The 18,537-nt window shown below is 41.5% G+C and overlaps 1 long non-coding RNA gene across 9 annotated transcripts in view; it reads left to right on the top strand.

The window, feature by feature from the left end:
* LOC117357979 overlaps positions 1 to 18,537 on the top strand; it is a 168,215-nt gene that overhangs the window by 124,956 nt on the left and 24,722 nt on the right. For 4 of the 9 annotated variants that reach the window (XR_004538925.1, XR_004538924.1, XR_004538923.1 and 1 more), the window contains one exon: positions 14,715 to 15,598. The exons of the other annotated variants lie outside the window; for them this stretch is intronic. This is a non-coding gene — a long non-coding RNA (uncharacterized LOC117357979). The remainder of the gene's footprint in view (positions 1 to 14,714; positions 15,599 to 18,537) is intronic. 9 annotated transcript variants of the gene reach the window in all.

Raw genomic sequence — 18,537 nt, 5'->3', positions numbered from 1 at the left:
GGGGGGGGGGGGGTACCTGCATCCTCACCAAGATGGCACCTAGGGCAGACCAACCCAACCCCTTTACCACACCACTGCTTATGTGATATCAGTTTGGTGCACTTTTAAAGAGGGTGGAGGAGTAGCCCAGTGGCTAGTGTAGTGGCCTTGCAAACCCACTACAGCCCCCAGTGACTCTAGGCAAATTGCTTAACCCTCCATTGACCCAGATTCAAAAAAAGATAGATTGTGAGTCCTCTAGAGACAGAGAAAGTACACATACACAATGTGATACTCTCCATAATCCACAAACGAGTGTCTCCTACTAACTGAAATTTCTCCCTCCAACTATTCATACCTTATTTGATTTTCATTTTGCTGTGTTTGTCTTATTTTATTTTAATTTTTTTTTGTTTCTTTTCTCCTGCCTGATATAGTAATTTATATTTAGCTTGTTAGATTTACTATTCTATCTTTTTCTCTAAAATGAAACTACTCTGCGTCACTTTCCCTGGTTCTCTACATCTCTCTGGGGGCTCCTTCTTCCTTCTCATCTTCTTTCTAGTTTTATCTTTAAAATATGAATGATGCTCTTTTCCTTTTATTTTAGATTGTGAGCCTGTTCAGGATAGACAGTGAAGTCCAAAGTGCCTAACGAATTTAGTTTTGTAAACCGCTTAATACTCATGTACAAGTAGTATATCAAATATAATAAATACAATACAATACATAGGCCTCATTGATTCTACACAGAAAGGCAGTATAACAAAATTTCTAACCCTTACCTTTAGGGAGATTGCCCACCAGCCACCACTGCCCACCAGCCCCATGCCCAACATATCTTCTTCTATCATCCCTCTCCAGCACAAGCCACATCTCTTCTTCCATTCCCTCCACCACTATGTCCAACATTGTACACTTTTCTTTTATCCCACTGTTCATTTTCCACGACCATATCCAACATTTCTCTCTCTCATCCTTCTCTTCCCCGCTAATCTCTACCTCATTCTTCCCTCTCGATGCCCAACAATTTTCCTTTCTTCCTTTCCCTATGTGCACCATCTCTTTCTCTCTCACACACCTATCCAACAATTCTCCCTTTATATTCCCTCCCTCCCTTCTGTGTCCCAAGTTCATGCCCCTCCCTTCCTCCATCCACATGCATATTTTCTCCTACAGTCATATGCATGATCGTGGTATGGTATCAAGCAAAGAGCTATATCTTCATAAGTCCCTGGGACTGGATGGCATCCATCCGAGGGTAATCAAAAAACTGAAAAGGGGTATAGCTGAACTGCTTCAACTAATAGCCAATTTGTCGATCAAATCGGGAAGGATTCCAGAAGACTGGAAAGTGGCGAATGTTACGCCGATCTTCAAGAAATGTTTGAGGGGAGATCCGGGAAACTACAGACCGGTGAGTCTGACCTCAGTAAAGGGAAAGATGGTAGAAGCGCTGATAAAGGACCGCATCATTGATCAACTTGACGGACACAATCTGATGAGGACCAGCCAGCATGGCTTCAGCAAAAGAAGATCTTGCTTGACGAACTTGCTGCACTTCTTTGAGGGAGTAAAGAGGCACATAGACAAGGGTGACCCAGTTGACGTATATCTGGATTTTCAGAAGGTATTCGACAAGGTCCCGCATGAACGACTACTTCAAAAAATTGCGAGCCATGGAATCGAGGATGAAATACTCACGTGGATTAAAAACTGGCTGGCGGATAGGAAACAGAGAGTGGGGGTAAATGGACAATACTCAGACTGGAAAAGCGTCACGAGTGGAGTGCTGCAGGGTTCGGTGCTTGGACCCGTGCCCTTCAACATATTTATAAACAACCTGGAAATTGGTACGACGAGCGAGGTGATTAAATTTGCAAATGATACGAAGTTATTCAGAGTAGTGAAGACACAGAAGGATTGCGAAAACCTGCAACATGACATAAACAATCTTGAGAAATGGGCTGCGACATGGCAAATGAAGTTTAACGTGGATAAGAGTAAGGTAATGCTTCTCGGTAACAAAAATCTTATACACGAATACAGGATGTCCGGTGCAGTACTCGGAGACAACCCCCAGGAAAGAGACTTGGAAGTACTGGTTAACAAGTCAATGAAGCCGTCTGTGCAATGCACAGCAGCGGCGAAATGGGCGAACAGAATGCTAGGAATGATTAAGAAGGGGATCACAAACAGAAAAGTGAATGTTATCATGTCGCTGTACCGAGCCATGGTATGCCCCACTTGGAATACTGCGTGCAGCACTAGTCGCTGTACATGAAGGACACAGTACTACTCGAAAGGGTCCAGAGAAGAGCAACTAAAATGGTTAAGGGGCTTGAAGAGTTGCCGTACAGTGAGAGATTAGAGAAACTGGGCCTCTTCTCCCTTCAAAAGAGGAGACTGAGAAGGAGACATGATTGAAACATTCAAGATAATGAAGGGAATAGACTTAATAGATAAAGACAGGTTGTTCACCCTCTCCAAGGTAGAGAGAACGAGAGGGCACTCTCTCAAGTTAAAAGGGGATAGATTCCGTACAAATGTAAGGAAGTTCTTCTTCACCCAGAGAGTGGTGGAAAACTGGAACGCTCTTCCGGAGGCTGTTATAGGGGAAAACACCCTCTAGGTATTCAAGACAAAGTTAGATAAGTTCCTGCTGAGCCAGGACGTATACAGGTAAGGCTAGTCTCAATTAGGGCACTGGTGTTTGACCTAAGGGCCACCGTGGGAGCGAACTGCTGGGCACAATGGACCCAGTAGCGCCAATTCTTATGTTCTTAGGCTTGGACTCAGAGAACTAGGTATCTCATTTTTCCAGCAATTTTTGCAAGGTAGATGTAACTCTTAATAAGAAACATACAGCAGATCATATAGTAGCACTGGGGGGAGGGGGGGTCATGTATCATTCTTGGACGGATCTAGGATAGATTATTGTCACATTTAATAAATGTAGAGCAGCCTAAATGTGCTAAGAAAAATGTAGACTGTGCAGTTCAGTTGGCATATGCAGTGTAACCCCACTTTGTTGTAAACTTCATTGGTTACTGGCTTTGGCCCAAATTCAATGTGAACTTAGTACAATGATTCAAAAAGGGACCCTTTTTTTCTAAGCCGAGCTTTAAAAAAATGGCCTGCGCTTTGACTAGCGCTTGGGTTTACACACACTGAAGCCATTCCTAGGGCGGGTGTAAAATGTCTGCATGTTCTATTTCCTCAATTAATGCCCACATGCTAATTTCTCAAATAACAAATAGCCATTAGTGATACTAATATAATCTAATCTTCTATTAGTGCGTCACGCATGCCTATACTTTGTAGGTGGTAAGGGCTCCCCGTGCTAGCCAAGAGCTAATTCATTAGCATGTGGTGATATATCTACGTTAACATATTAGCCCTGGGCATACCTACTTTCTGTCCCTAAACATGCCTTCAGCACTAAAACATATTTTACATGTTGACACATGCAAAAGTGTCACATGGTACGAGGACCTACTTCTAGAATCTATTTTTGCTTCAATTGAGGGCTGGATTCTCAAAATTTACCATGCCTCTAACAATGGTTGAAAAACCGGTTTCAGCCAGTTTAGCATGCCAGTATTTTACCGCCCGATAAGAATGGCTCACTGTGCTCTTTTCTGAGCTTCCTAGCAGCCTCCAACTCTGCCATGCAAATGTAGTACGAGTTCATTACTATTAAAATGGTAGTAAAAAGGGCTCATTAATATTTAAACAAGAACTCCAGGCAATTTTCTACCTATTTTAACAACCAAAAATTAACAGCTGGTCTTGGGTGCCGGCACTGTTAAAAGTGCATCTCAAGTGTGTCCCAGGCATGTATTTCTAGCTGTGGCTCATGAAAAATTTTTTAAAATCCCACACTATTCACATAAATTAGAGCAACATAGCGATGGGAAAAAATCTTAAAAGCATGTGTTTCGAGCGTGTATATTAAAGGCATTGTCTTATACGTGCTTATTGAAAGCCACAATTGCACTTCCCCTCCATCCAATAGCATTGGCACACCTATGATTGACATAATGACGTAGCAATGCTGTTAGTTCTCTGCCCCTATCCACTCATGCATGTGCCAATTGCTGTCACCTGCGATTGATCTCATGTAAATTTGGCGAACCTCATTTGCAAGCGTGGTTCTTCAGAAATTACTCATCTTTTTTGAATTGTTAGAATTCTGGCTGCTACAGCGACCCGTTGGATTTTACCAGCGATATTAGGGAATCTGGCCCTGAATGTTAAAATGTGAAACTTTTTAAACAATGAACCTCTTCCTTACATTATCAAGCCCCAATGATTTGGAATGCTTTGCCCTCAGATATTAGTATGTTTATGTTTATTCAATCACTTGTTATACCGCATTTTCCAGAAAATTGATCAATGCGGTTTACAATAATTAAAAAAGCAGACATAAGGAAACTACAACAAATTAAAATAGGAAATAACTAACACTACCGTAATTGATACAGTCAGCAGAGAAAGGAGAAGTCGTCTTTTTTTTTAATCTACTAGTTGTAATCTAGGCCTACAAACTGCTCAGTTACCAGACCCCACATGTACCTTAGGCAGAGCGGAACTAGAAGGCCTATAGATGACATTTTAATTGAGTACATGATGATCCTCACCGAATGTAAGTAAGTAAGGCATTCTATAATTTTGATGCCCGGAAAAAGAATGTTGAATTACAGGTCATTTTGTAATGGCTCTTTTCGAAGCAGGAAGTAACGATGGCCATCTTAAGATCACAGCAGGCGTAATGGAGTATATGGAACAATCATGGACACTAAATAGGCGGGAGAGTTATAGTGTTAAGCCTTAAATGTCAAACATAGGATTTTAAACTGAATGTGATATTGGATAGGGAGTCAATGGAGGGAACATAAGCAAGATATAGCACGATGATTAATGATGTTTAGGAAAGCACTGAAGGCGTATTTATTCAAGAAATTTGTATTAGTTAATTTTTAACCAATATGGTACTTTTCCAGGGATGGCCTAGAAATGTAATCCACAGTGAAGTGTATAGAAAACTGCAGAATAAAAGTATATTAATGTAATGTAATGTATTCTACCCAAGCATCCAAAATGCTGTTCTATATCACTTCTAAAATTATCCCCTAAAAGGCTTAACAGAATTATAATATCCTCACTCATTACCAGACATAATTCTGCTATGTCTCTGTCAGTTTGCACCACTTGCCAACACATCATATCCCCTTTCATCTTCTCACTTTAGATCACTGTTGCAATCAGACTTAACTAGGCATTTCATGACGGATATAAGCAATTAGGTTTGCAATTTCCTTCCCTCACCTTAACTCTGGCTCCTCTTTCCTCACTCCTTCCACTTTGATCCCCAGTCCTTTTTATTTTTTCCCTCTCTCCCTTTTTTCCTCTCACTCAGTATTCCTTCTGGTTGCTCATCTGCTGCTGACTCACACTGGTGTTTCAATCATTTCTAAACCCTCTAGGGGCTTTGAATGGCTGTCCTTCTCACCCACCCTTCTTTGAAATGCAACCTACAACTTACGAGTATATTGGCAAGATCATCCTTTGCTCATTTTGCATTGACCTGATGAAGGAAGCAATGTCCTGGAATTCTAATCAGAAGCATGTTATGTTTCTCCAGAAGAGATCATTTGCATCTTGTTTGATGACCTTTATTCCTGTGACTGCACAACTGTATTCAGAGTTGAACAAACCAACTAAAATAAATGAGATATCAGTGAACAGACAGAACAGATAAGTAGTTCTGCCAGCCAAACTTGCACAACATGGAATACTCAGGGTGTGTAGCTAAAATAGTTTCATTTTGTGCAGTTTCCCATGAGGTTTATGGGAATTTTTATTATGTTATTTATTTGGGGGCCATATCATAACTGTTGTGCACTCTTCTGAAATGTCTAATCTGTTCTTATCTATGATTTGTGAGTTGCTCTATGCCTAAATAGGCTCCCCCCTATCCCCCACTCTGTTCAATATCTACCTGGCCTCCCTAGGTAACCTCCTACATACCCTCAAGCTGAAATTTTTCATCTACGCAGATGACATCACAATAGCCATCCCTCTAACCAGTTTTTCACCAGAATTACTCGAATACATCACAAACATCCTCAACCAGATTGAACTCTGGATGCTATCATTCAGACCGAAACTAAACCCTGATAAAACAAAATTTTTTCTAGCCACCCCCAAAGATAAAATCAGGGACACTACAATTCAACTGAAAGGAATGACTTTCCCCCTCGAACATACCTTAAAAATCTTGGGAGTCACGTTTGACAAAAATTTATCCCTAGAATATCACACCGACCTCATAGTCAAGAAATGCTTCTCGGCACTCTGGAAACTCCGCACTATAAAAAAATACTTCGATGACACCTCGTTCCGCCTTCTAGTGCAAGCCTCCATTCTAAGCATCCTAGACTACTGCAATATTATCTACCTGAACTCCACGAAGAAAATTACCAGGAGACTAAAAATGATCCAGAACACCGCTGTTCGCCTCATCTATGGCCTAAAGAAATGGGAACATATCACCCCGTTCTACCACCAACTCCACTGGCTGCCTTTCGAATCCAGAGTGCTCTTCAAGTTCGCATGCTTCTGTTACAAATCGGTAAATGGCTATTCACCAAGATACATCAATCCCCACTTTAACCTCTACTGCTCCTACAAGAAATCCCGCAGAATTCAGCTGTTTGCCTTCCCTTCGCTAAAGCTGTGTCACCTCAAAAGATTCCTAGACAAAACTTTCGCCTTCCAAGCAGCCAAGCTGAACCCATGGCTAGCCCAAATGATACTGGAGGCCCCCACCTACCTCGGCTTTAGAAAACTACTCAAAACCCACCTATTCAGCAAATAAGACCCCTAATCGCCCCCTTCCGGTAATCGCCTGACCTTTGCCCGGCTCAGCTCCTCCTTCTTGATCACTTCTTTCCCCCCTCTCTTCTACCCTCCTCCTTCTTCATCTGCCAAACTCGGCTAATTATGTTTTAAACCTGATATATTGTAAATCTGTATGTCAATGCAGATCCTAACCTAATTGATGTAAACCGCCTAGAACTCGTTGGGTATGGCGGTATATAAGAATAAAATTATTATTATTATTATTATTATTATAAATAGGTTCAAGGCGACATTCAATTCGAGAGAGGCAGAAAGGAAGAGGGAGGAGAGAAAAGAGACCGGAGGAGGAAGGACGGAGGAAGGTGTAATGGGTGAGGTAGAAGGGGGTCTAGCAGTACAATTTGCATTGAAAATAGTGGAGACTCAGTCCATGTACGCTACTACTTGTCAATGGGGGTGCATCCTATTTGTGACTAGGGCATACTTTTTCCTGATCGTGCACACATGCACCTGCTATCAGGAAAGAGTGTGCACTCTTCGGAGTATAAACTTTATGGCTGACATTCAAAGTTAGTTGAATGGCTGGAAATGGCCACCAACTGGTTAACTCGCTTGGTCATAGCTATCCATTCATTTTCAGTGGCACTTAACAAGTCATCCTTGCTGAAAATGACCAGTTAGCACTGAACTTAGTTATGTAGAGGGCATTCTGAGGGGTAGAGTTTGGTTAGGGGTTATAGGAAGTCTCGCCCCCTACATTTTGCCCCCAGGTATAATTTGCCCCTGGAATTTTTGCCCATACACATTTCACTCCCAGGATCTCCCCCCCCCCCCACCAAACACATTTCATTTTCAGGATCTTTCACCCCCCCAACATTCACTGCAATACTAAATTGTAATATCATAATCATTAAGCAATACCATTTTTATTGGCCTTGCTCATTTGAATATGCTATTGAATATGACACTCAAGTAAATTTTTATGGCTAGACAGCTTTTTTTCATTGTGTGCATTTCAAATCTTTTGTTATATTGCAGTATTTTTTGACCCATTCATAATAGGGCCACAACTGGTCAGGACTAGCATATAAATAGGACTGGATATATAGCTGTCCTATTGTTATGCCCTCACCCATGGCCAGTTGTATCTGAACATTAACTTAACTAGTGATTCACTAGCTGGCTTTAAAAAAAATCCTGAAAATTCGATGCCAAAGTCCATGCAGGGCCTGGCACTGAATTTCCAGTTTTACTGCTGATAGTGGACAAAAAACCCCATTATCCCTCTTTTATAAAGCTGCGCGGCAACAGCCCCAAAGTCCTTTAAATCCCTATGGGCCTTGGGTCAGTTTCCACAGTGTCCAGCGCTAAATGAGTTCGTACAAGAGGCTTATTGTCTGCCACTGGCTCAATATCTGCTTGTTTGCAAATAGGGTACACTATTCAAGAAAAATGCCCACTATATCTAATACAAGAAAAATTAATCAATTTTAGGTCTCTTTCCTGTCAATTCAGGAAAACAAATGACTTGAATCTCACTGACATCCCAATAGAACACCTGGGTTCTAATTCCTTGAGCAGGATATGAATTTCACATTTATAAATGATTCACCGATCTGTGAGAATTTTTTTATATACAGTAACATAAGGAGAAATGTGTGTAAAGGAGCAATCCAGTCTCCCTTTCCCTCTGCAAAAGACCGATGTCAGTAAACCAGTGAGGGAATGTCAGTCAGCCAATGATTTAATTGACTGAATGCCACAAGGGGCTTCAGAATACTTTTAGAATAATAATTACAGGCCAGGTTAAAAACCCTTCATGCTATGAAAAATAGAACAGTGCTTAAGTATATTCTCAAAGTACTTTTAACAAATCGGGCCATGATCATCAGATCTGCTGTATAATTGTCCATTTATCCTATTTCATCTGTTTTTCCTTGCTAATGACAGTGCCACAATGGATAGAAGCAGCAATGGCATTATACGAATTCAAAGCAGAGATATCCAGGACTTGGAGAACACTAAGGAGTCATTATAAAGGAATTTTTCAGGGCAATTTTATAATCTAGGAGCTCATATTCACTCATACATGTACATTACACAAGTAAATATTGTTTGAATCCCTGTACCGTACTCTGCCTGATCACTTCCTCCGGTAGCGCATTCCAAGTGTCCATGACCCTTTGGGTGAAAAAAAACTTCCTTGCATTTGTTTTGAACCTATCTCCCTTCAGTTTCTCCGAATGCCCCCTCGTACTTGTTGTCCCCTTAAGTCTGAAGAATCTGTCCCTATCCACCCTCTCTATGCCCCTCATGATCTTGAAGGTCTCTATCATATCTCCCCTGAGCCTCCTTTTTTCCAGAGATAAGAGCCCCAGCCTATCCAACCTCTCGGCGTATGGGCAATGTTCCAGCCCTTTTACCAGTTTCATTGCTCTCCTTTGGACTCTCTCAAGTACCGCCATGTCCTTCTTGAGGTGCGGCGACCAATACTGAACGCAGTATTCCAGATGTGGACACACCATCGCTCGATACAATGGCATGATGACTTCCCGCGTCCTGGTTGTTATGCCCCTCTTTATGATGCCCAGCATCTGAATTAAACATTCCTGGAAACATCACAAAATAAAAATTTTCTGGTTGCACATCAGGGCCAGCTTAAGGGACTGTGGCATCCTGAGCCAACTTTTGAATTGGTACCCCATCCCACCCCCACAATATGGTATATCTCTCTCTTCCTCCTCCCCCCTCCACCTGTGTGATCTGGTATCTCTCTCTCTCTCCCTCATGCTGGACCAGGTGAGGCACTGATGATAAAGGGTGCCAAAATCCCAGTCCAGTATCTATCTCACTAGAAGTCTGAAGGGAGACAAGACTTGGATTCAGGTGCCCTTTATCATCAGTGGCCTGGGCCTGGACCTCACCTGGGCTATAGGTTGAGCCAGCCCTGTTTCCCTTCCCTAGTGCTCCAGGACCACTGTAGGTTTCAAAATATTAGGAAGGGATCTAAGATGCCAACATTTATAAGCTGCCACTCTTCCAGTTCCACCTATCAGGGAACCTAGCACCAATAATAATAATAATAATAATAATTAAAAAAAAAAAAATACGAATAAAAAAATAAAAAATGTATTGACCATCCAATTGAGCATTAAGTCCAAACAGTTCCACAGATCTATAATATATATACATTTCCGCTCATGCTGGACAAGTCACTTCTTAACAAACTGACACTCAGAATGAAGTAACTGTTCCACAGAGATTGCTATTTTATTTGTGTTAAAAGAAGAACGATGTTCTATCTAGCTAGCCTTTAAGAAGTGAGATGTCAGATTCATTTCATCACTTGATATACTCACAATCTACTATTTGTACTTTTTATTCTTTCAAATCCAATGGAATGTTGGGAATTACAACAAAGGGATCAAGAATGTTTGTCCTCCCTGGGTGAAATGGGTCAAAATTTGGTGCTGTGGGAAATCCAGGGAAAACTTGCTCTGTTCACCCTCTCCAAGGTAGGGAGAACGAGAGGGCACTCTCTAAAGTTAGGAAGGTCTTCTTCACCTAGAGAGTGGTGGAAAACTGGAACGCTCTTCCGGAGGCTGTTATAGGGGAAAACATCCTCCAGGGATTCAATACAAGGTTAGACAAGTTCCTGCTGAACCGGAATGTATGCAGGTAGGGCTGGTCTCAGAGCACTGGTCTTTGACCTGGGGGCCGCTGCGGGAGCGGACTGCTGGGCACGATGGACCACTGGTCTGACCCAGCAGCGGCAACTTCTTATGTTCTTGTCATACTGGGGTTCCTGACAAATAATGTCCTTGACAATCTGGCTCAGTGCATGCCTATGGGCAAAACAATTCCAGTTTCTGTGGTGAACAAACACTGATACACTGAAACACAGAAGTTAGGGAATTGCTTTATTCAGTCTGTATTTTCCCTGTTCTTTACTCTCTTAGTCACAGACACATGCATACAGATATACATAAATACATCAGCATGTCAATAAATGCATGCATATAGATGCGCTCAAACACCACAAAATACAGATATGCCATAGAAATGAATTTGCATACACACACATATGCAAAGCTCAGACATATAGTACAAACAAAAATGCACACATATACAGATGAATACCGTACATATATAGTACATGAACATCTCAGGCCATACACACAAACACAGAGCGGAAATTAGAAATAATTCCATGAGTCATTCCCCACATACTTTCTCAATCATGAACTATAACTGTATTCCTTCTAGGCTGGCTCTTAACGATTCAGAGGTGTATTTCATTTTTTTTTGGGGGGAGGGGTGTAAAATCTACTATGAAATCTAGTCTCTGAACTGGATAGATATTTTTTTTTGTGATTATTGTACTATTGTAGTAACACTTCTAGGCTTATTCTGTGAGGAGCCACCTAAATTTAGGCAGCAAGAATGTGTGTAAATATGTATGTACAAGTTGTGTACATGTATAAATTATCATATCTCAGTATGCACTAATTTGTATACTATATGTTATGTTAATCAGGTTTCCTATTCCACCTTTACCTATTCAGCTCAAGGTCAGATTACATTACAAGAGGTTAGGTCAGTTACCCAGAAAGTTACAGAGAATGATTAAGTTTCTGGAATCCAGTGGATTACAGGACCAGAGGCAACATGGATTCACTAGAGGTAGGTCTTGTCAGACAAATCTGATCAATTTATTTGTCTGGGTGACCAGAGGTTGGGTAGAGGGAGTGCACTAGATGTGGTGTATTTAGATTTTAACAATGGTGTGCCTCAAGGTTCTGTTCTTGGGCCTGTTCTTTTTAACATTTTTATAAGCGATATTGCTGAAGGGCTATCGGGTAAGATTTGCCTCTTTGCAGATGATATAAAAACCTGCAATAGAGTAGACACCCCCATATGGTGTGAAGAACACGAAGAAAGACCTAGAAGAATGATCTGAAATTTGTCAGCTAAAATTTAATGCAAGGCCATGTATTTGGGCTGCAAAAACCCGAAGGAACGGTACAGTTTAGGGGGAGAAGAATTTATGTATACGACAGAAGAACAGGACATAGGTGGCATTGTATATGATGATCTTAAGGTGGCCAAACAGGTTGAAAAGGTGACAGTGAAAGCTAGATGGATGCTAAGGTGCATAGGAAAAGGTAAGGCTAGTAGGAAAAGAAGGTATTGATGCCCCTGTATAAGACTCTGGTAAGACCTCATTTAGAATATTGAGTACAATTCTGGAGACCGCACCTTCAAAAAGATATAAAAAGGATGGAGTCGGTCCAGAAGAAGGCTACTAAAATGGTGCGTGGTCTTTGTAATAAGGCGTATGGGGACAGACACAATATGTATACTTTAAAGGAAAGGTGGGAGAGACGTTTAAATGCGCTTGAGTTGAGTCTCTTTCCATTGAAAAGAAGCACTGGAATGCGAGGGCATAGGATAAAATTAAGAGGTGATAGGCTCCAGAGTAATCTAAAGAAATACTTTTTTTACAGAAAGGGTGGTAGATGCATGGAAGAAGTGATAGAGACAGAGACTTTGTCTGAATTCAAGAAGGTGTGGGAAAGGCATGTGGGATCTCTTAGAGAGAGAGAAAGAAATAATGGTTACTGCAGATGGGCAGACTAGATGGGCCATTTGGCCTTTATCTGCCAACCCCTCTGAAATTCTTAACAAACTGTATATTGTAATTCGCTGCCTTCACTGACTGTCTGCATATTGTAACTCGCTGATTGTCCAGCTCTCTTCAATATGAACTGCCTGGAAGTCGCACGATTATGGCGGTATAGAAGAATAAAGTTATTATTATTATTATCATGTTTCTATGTCTCTCTCTCTCTCTCTCTCTCAATAGTGCTGGCACCCACATATTTTCTAGCACCTCTCCAACTCCATGCTCAGAATATTTCTCTCTGGCCTATTTTGTAAATGGCTAGTGTGTACACATTACCCCTCTCTTAAGTCACTTCATTGGCTCTCTAACCATTTCCACATACATTTACCTGTTTTGACTAGAGATTGCAAGCTTTTGAGCAGGGACTGTCTATGTTTTGATATACAAGCACTGCGTATGTCTAGTAACACTTGTGGCTGGACCCTAATCCTCAACACAGCACTAGCCGAGCTGTTTTACTGGAGTGGCCGAGTGGTATTGCAAACTCAACCCCCCCCCCCCACACACACACACAAAAACACGCATGTGCAAAAATAAAGACTTCTTTATTTTCCCCACAGTCTGGGTAATGCAGTAAAGAAAAAACAAAGTCCAATCATGTGCTTTCACTTTGCACCAAATTGCCCACAGTCAATGATTTCAAAAATCAAAATTATGAAGTCCTTTTCCAAATGAAGTACAAGCTGCTTCAAAATCACAGTTTATATTTCAGTCATAAGGCTAACTGTTCCTCTTGACTTCACCCGAAACACAGCAGCTGACCATAGATCCCACAAATCCTGGGTCCTTCAAGTATGGTGGCTTCTTGCCAAACTTTATGCACATAGGCTGTGACCAACAGTTCATTGCAGGCTTTTAAATTTTGCCTCTTAGGTTCCAGGCTTGTCTGAGCACTGTCCTGGACTAATGTGTGTGGCTTTATCCTCCTTCCTTAAAGGTAAACTGCCACTATTCCTGTGCTTTGCTAATTACTAACTCTCATCATCATCTGTGCACTGAGCTCAATCATCCATCCAAGCACTCCTGATTCAGCTCTTTCCTAAGCCTTTAATGGTAGCTGCTGGCTCAGGAAGAAAGGGGCAAACCTCCCTGGATATTTCATCCCTCCCATGTGACAAAACCCCTCTAAAGAGCATAAGATCAAAACCAGGAGTGGAAATCATAAGCAGTAGCACTGTGAACAGTGTTTGAGAACTTGGCAGGCAGGAGTTAACAGTTAGCCTCACTCACTCATTACAACCAGCAGTCATTCCATACAATCTTATGTTTCAGTTAATGGCTCCCACTGCATTTCCTCACTTATTCGGGAACTAACAGAAGCACACTCATCCACTTTTTCATGGTTTTTCCTCTCTAGTCCTTTCTAATCCCTGTTCATGCCCCCCTCCCCTCATCATTGTGCCTCCAGAGGTAGCACAGAGGAAACTATGAAGCCTAGTTTTGGGTATGGCAGCCGCAAATTATTAGTGAGCAAGGGATCATTAGTGAGCAAGGGATCTATGCTTTTAATGGAGCAACCAATTTTAACCCACCATTACCAAGGGGAGACTGCCCCAAAGAGTAAAATTTAAAGTCAAAGAGTAAGAGTTACAAGTGATGTGTCTGAGGTATTCATCTAAAAATATTAAAGTGCCCAAAATGCTTCACAAAAATAAAAAACAACAGAATATGATATTTAGTCTTCTTGGTGTCTCTACAAGGACACACAGCATAGGACATATTAGGACCATTTTCAAAGGAAATTAGCTAGCTAATTAGTTAACAGAGTAAATTCCCCACACTGACATACTCTTTCAACTTAGTATGTACATAGCACTGGACTCTGACAGGCCAAATTTTCAAAGGGAAACGATTATTTTTCAGTGCCCCTTCTCGCTCCCAAAGACACACCTCAGGGTTTTGCTGATGCCTGCTGCTCAGTTCTACCTACCAACACATAAAGTTTTTGTATTTAGTGGCAGCACTTTTCTTCAACCTGCATTAGAACCCCTTCCCCTCAACCATCTTTCATATCCACTCCTACTCATCACCCTCCCTCCTCAGGACACCCATGGTTTTATTTGCAAGTGTGAATGTTTCTGCTGAAGTTTTTGTTTGGGTTCTAGAGAGACTGTTTGTTTCAACTCAGACAGATATGAAGAAATGGAGAAGAGAGATTGAAATTGTTTTTTGGCTATTTCAGTGAAAAGTAAACTCTGGCAGTTTGTTTCCATTTGCTCTGATGGCATCAGTGATGTGTCTAGCAAGCTGTCAAGTCTAATCATGAGAGCAAAGGAAGAAAACAATACAATCAGTTGGAACTTCACCATTGGATCATGTTTCCAGATGACTAAGTCTGATTTTTTTCCAAAAGCTATAGACAAAACTGTTAGAATAATTAATTTTATCAATAGATGGCCCTTGCACAGTTGATTATTTTGTCAGCTCTGTGGTAAACTTGAATCATCATGCAGAGCTCTCCTCCTACACTCCATCTTGTGAAAATAAGCTTCGCAGACTGCCTGAACTTTAGCCTGAAATACATCTGTTTTGAGGGATCTGGCACAAGTGTTCAAAAACAGGAGCACAGCTTTGTAAGATTGTCTGGCAGAAGTTTCAAAAGCTACGTGAACTTCATTTATCTTTGCTTGGTTATGGGAACAACATACTCTCCATGAAAGACAATCATTGTTTTTCAAAGACATTTTGTTTGGCAACATTAAGCTCCGTCAGGAAATCTGACATTCATTTCAATGCTTACAGACTTTGGGGCTCATAATCAAAAAACTAAAACGTCCAAAAGACATCCTAAATTGGCACTTGGATGTCCTAATCGCCGGGACGAACAAGTGCTGATAATCAAAACCATTTTCCTGGTCATCTAGCGAGATGTTTTACCTGCTGTGCACCCAGAGTTTCAGAGGGCATGTTATGGGTGTGTTTAACTTGGACATCCTGCAGCATTAATCAAAGCTTTTCCAAGATGTCCTGGACATAACTTAGACGTTTGGAGCTAGACCTGTTTTAGAAGCATCTAAGTGCCACAAAGATACCCAAACTGACCAGATGACTACTGGATACATTAAGGTATGACTCCCCCACTCCTTAATAATCCCTTCCCACCTCCCAAAAATTTGAATGAAAGAGTACAGACCTGTCTCTAGAACAGCAGTAGTTGGTATAGGAAAGCCTAGAGAATCACACAGATGTCTTAAGGAACCTGGTGGATGGGCTAGTGAACCATAGAGAGGAGGCCCCAGGCCCATAAACCACTCTAAGCACTACATTTATGGTGGAAAGTGTGATCCCACTAAAACCCTACTCTACTGCCATATAGGTAACACCTGCAGCCATGAAGGCTATTGGAATGGTAGACAGGTGGGTCTAGTAGGTTTTGGGAGAGGTTAGGAAGGCTCACCATAAATTATAAGAGGTATATGGTGAGATGTACTTCTGGCACTCTTTATATGAAGGTGCCCCACTGATTTGTTGCCATGTCTGTGTGGCCAGTTCATCAAAATGATGGCCATTCCCATTTCCAAATGGTCTGGATTTGGATGTTTTCAACTTTGATGTTTATGTAGTCGAAAATATGGTATAAAGTTAGGCGTCCTAAGGGTTGGACATCCTGTCAGCCAAGACATCCAAGTAAGTGATTTTTAAAAAAAAAATTAGACATCTAGCTGTTCAGTTTTCAAAAATAGACATTTCTATGCTTCTAGCTTTGGACGTTTAGTGGGAAACATCCAAATCAGATTTAGATGTCCTTTTCGAAAATGGCCCTCCATGACTGAAAGTGGGAGAAGCAAGTATATGCAAGAATGGTCATCAACCATGTTTGTTGTTTTATTTGTTGCATTTAAAAATCTGTATCTTATCTCTCCTCTCCCCTAGAGTATTAATTGATAGGTCCTCAAATTTCATCCTATATGTCTTTGGGTGGGTGTGGATCCTGCATCATTTTGAATGCCTTTTTCTGTCTTACCACTATCAATGACCCGAACAAGGACATTAATACCTCATTTCCTGGATGGTTGTTCCCCTCTCTGTGCATTGTAATATTCCTGGGGCCCTAGCCACAGCTGTATCACACTATCATGGGACAGTATCACCTCAAGGTCTATTTCATGGTCCTATCACATTAATATTTCAACCCTATCATTCACTATTCCTTTGAATTTCTGTACCCCCTGATGTAAAACTCGGCACTTTTGTGCACATGCAAGTTAATTTCTAAGCATGTAACCATCTTCACTCTCTAACCATCTTCATTCTCTATTAGATCAATTCTTATTCTGTCTGTTGCCTCATTCGTGTCCACTCTGTTGCTCTGTCATATGTTTAGAACTTAATGAACCTACGATAACATATGCTAATTAAACATATTATCAATTCAAATTGGTATAAGATATCTAGGTACAAAATGGCTTCACTCAGGAACTTGAGGACCAAGATCTATAATGGGGCACTCAGATTTAAGCCAGCATTACGTGCATGAAAGGACACAATACTGACATCCAAGCAAATTGAATAGTGAAGTTCACATTAACCAAACACAATTATCACTTCACTAGAACATATTTCCAAACAGAAACCTCTACAAATATCCAATCACAAAAGCAAAATCACTAACAAAGGATGTATGGAAGGAAAAGACTAAAAATGGCATTGTAATTTGTGTTCGACTTGACTCGCTTTCAATCATTGGTATAAAAACTTTCCATTTTTTCAACACCCTAATAAAAACACATCATCTTAGTGGCAGGTGCAGAAACTAAACAAAATTTAGCAAACTTAATTTTGGTGCTTTACTCCAGTTCAACAACTGTCAGTGCAAGTCCAGTCTTGTGCCCCTACGGCAGTGTATGACAGCTGCATCAAGACGACCACAGGCATTAATTACACACTGGGGAGGGGCCTGAGGCTCTGATTGGCACAGCTTGTTTAAGTCCCTTCCCATAGGATGCACCAGGAAGGGGCTTAAGGCTCTGATTCCTATGGGAGGGACCTTAGGCATCCAAGCCAATCAGAGCCTTTGGCTCCTCGTATCTGGGGAGGAGCCTATGGCTTTGATTGGCCCAGACACATCAGTTCCCTTCCATAGGAAGGACCTTAAACAACCTGGGCCAATCAGAGCCTCAGGCCCCACCCCATTGCATCCCACGATTTACCAGGGAGAGGAAGGCCCATTTTGAAGAGGCAGATCAGCTGACTGGAGGGAGTAGGCATCACCCTTCTAAATCAAGGCAAGGGGGAGAGGGGTGTTGTGTGACAGTAGGAGAGAATGGGTATCTCTCCTGCTGCAGGAGAGAGTGGCATCTTTCCCACTGTAGGGGGAGTTCGCTTGGCAGTTGGAGAGAGTGGGCATCTCCCTCACTTTAGGGCGAGGGGTTCGCTTGGCAGCAGGAGAGAGTGGGCATCTTTCCCACTGCTCTGTTGTGGGGGGGGGGGGGTATTGGTTGGCAGCAGGAGAGATTTAACATCTCTCCCACTGTTGTGTTTTTATTTTTTTATTTGTTTGTTTTTTTCTTTTTGCATTTATTCTGTGCATATGCCCATCGCTATCACCAGCAATGGGCACGTGCAAATTTAGCAAGTCTGTGCTTTTTCCACCAACCTTATTTGCATGAGCATTTTTTGGAGAATAAGTCGCTTTTTTAAAATCACTACAACCTGTCATTTTTTAACGCGTTTTTTGAAATATCTAGGCCTTGTGTTTGGACATGTCATGTAGAGGTTCCTGTTTAAGAGTGGAGGAGTAGCCTAATGGTTAGGGCAATGGATTGAGATCCTTAGGAACTGGGTTCAATTCCCACTACATCTCCTTATGACTCTAGACAAGTCACTTATCCCTCTATTCCTCAGGTACAAAAAACTCAGATTGTAAGCCCACTAGGGACAGACAGTGGCATAGCAAGGGTGAGCACCTGTGAGTGTATTGATTTTGCAGCTCCTCTTTACTTCTCTCATCTTTCCCCTCTTCTTCGTGAATTCCACTAAGCAGTTAAATCACTTTTATCTATACC

This window comes from Geotrypetes seraphini, chromosome 3 (assembly GCF_902459505.1).
Source record: "Geotrypetes seraphini chromosome 3, aGeoSer1.1, whole genome shotgun sequence".
In the NCBI taxonomy this organism is placed as follows: domain Eukaryota; kingdom Metazoa; phylum Chordata; class Amphibia; order Gymnophiona; family Dermophiidae; genus Geotrypetes; species Geotrypetes seraphini.
This window is presented reverse-complemented; position numbering and strand designations above follow the sequence as displayed.